Here is a 2319-nt window from a genome sequence, read left to right as displayed (position 1 = left end):
GCATTTGGAATTAAAAATAGCATGTGCCTGTATGGTATAGGACATATGGTTGTGTTTGTTAGTTTAGGTTATATACCCATATGAAGATAAGACACCATTGGTGTTTTTCAAATTTTAGAGATGTTGGTGCATGGGATAGCCACACCTGTCCATGGTTATGTAAATAACTATTTTACTCCTAAAAAATGAGAATATAGGGAATGAGAATCTCTCATCCCTAATGAAGATAAACTGAGTTTATTAAGTATCTTGGGGGTGTCTAACTATAAAGATGATTACATAGACCCCAATTGAAGCAATTCCAGGTCAAAAATTGAAAAAGATATCTATCTTTACTTTAGCCATAAAGCTATATGTAATGTAACAGTGAAAGCATTATGGTTAGTCTATGTGACCACAATACTCATATGATTATTATGCACCTGTGCAAGGAGCCTTAGCATCTAGGATACTTGTGCATACAACACACTTATGTTTGGCTGTCCTAGCATTTAGGATATTTGCGTAATATTGAGAGAGGTATGGGGTCTTACTCCTCTTGTGATAGAGTATCCTTAGCTCGACGCCCAACTAGTAAATGTACTAGATATACCTTATGTTTGACATCTAAGATGTCTTATGCTTTCACTAGACTTTAGAGACACTGACATATATCATTTGATATTAATCATCCGAGATGACACCATCATTCGAGATTAGGCATTGGGTGCCAAAATAGTTTAGATTGGCATTTGGGATGCTAGCAAAATATCTGAGAATACCACATCATGATTTGGAAATGGAACACGTATATGGATTATGAATATTATAATTTTGTGTGCAAGGTGTCGAGAGGTCACCTACTTATTGAGTATTTATTACTCACCGTGTTCTTTTTATAGTTTTATAGGTAAATATGTGGAGCTATAGAGTGACAGGGCAGCTAATGGGTTGACTTAAGATATTGCATGAGTGAGGGACATTTTGGTCATTTGTGCTATGGACCATTACTATTATGATATTTGTATTAGGTTAATTGTTATACATTGTTGTTTATTATTTGTGCATTCTAGACACATTGGTTTTTTTATTTGGATTATTTAATATTATAGTGATGTTATTCTTAATAAGTACAACTTTTTTTGCATGTGTAGGAGTTTATTTGTGGCCTTGCATTTAATGTCCATTGTATGTGTTGAAAAAGTTTAAGTTAACACGTCTATTTAAGTACATATTCAAAGTAGAGGTATGCGTCTATAGAGGGGTGTTATATAGTGGGATTGAGTTATTGTTTAAACCGATATTATCCAATCGTTGACAAAAATCATTCTATATAATTCGAGGATCTTAGAGGATGACATTTTATCTATACCTTAGTCTCGAAGAGATATCCTGTGATAGAATGATCTAATTGTATAAGTAACCATATTATTAACAAATCATGAAGTCATATGTTGACCTTCCACTAATCAGGTAGTCATGGTATCTTGTTAGAAGCCAATCTAGATTTATGTCTAAATAGATGTTGGTTGGAAAGCTCAACACAAATCTGACCACTGTTAACTTAGTAGCTAGCTTATGGGTCGAACATAAAAGGAGTTGATGAACTCTGAAAATGTAGGATTATCCAAGTTGGATTTGGTTCGAATTTTGGATAGAGAATTTAAAGCCTTGGAAAGATTTATAGGCCCAAAAATATAGTTTATAGTACTTAAGGACCTTAGTGTAATAATCCTAAAAGACTAGTGGCATTTGCGAGAATAAATAGGATTGGATTTATTCAACTAGATAAATCCAATTAACTTGAATTTTAACATTGCCTAGGATAGAATTTTATCATATTTCTATCCATGCCCATGATTTAGGTTAATTGCCTAAAATCATGGAAAGGAATTAATTAATGTACAGCCAATCCAAACACCATAAATCGAGCATAGCAAACATGCTTAGGCATGACAAAAATCACACCTAGGTGTGAATGAAAGAGAAAAACAAAGGCATACATCTAGTCTTGAAGCATGGACTAACTGTACATGAGATATACACTGAGGCTTAGTGCACGGACTGGCTGTACATGGCAAAATACACTCAATTTTTAAACCTAGATCAAGTACACCCAGGCCTTGCGCTTAGACCAAGTGTACATGTTAGTATATTACTAATACACTTTTTTTCTCTTGATTTTCTCACGCATCCTTTTAAATATACAAAACCCTAGCCGCATAGAGAGTTTTTCACCTTTCTTTCTCAAACTACAAACTATCCTCAAGTTCTAACAAACCTTAAGCACTGTTTCAGCCTCCATTTGACTACTTTGTGTGGACACCAAAAAGCATACCT

Source organism: Mangifera indica, unplaced genomic scaffold (assembly GCF_011075055.1).
Source record: "Mangifera indica cultivar Alphonso unplaced genomic scaffold, CATAS_Mindica_2.1 Un_0084, whole genome shotgun sequence".
Taxonomy (NCBI): Eukaryota; Viridiplantae; Streptophyta; class Magnoliopsida; order Sapindales; family Anacardiaceae; genus Mangifera; species Mangifera indica.
The sequence above is the reverse complement of the archived record's forward strand: the minus strand, read 5'-3'. Positions refer to the sequence as shown.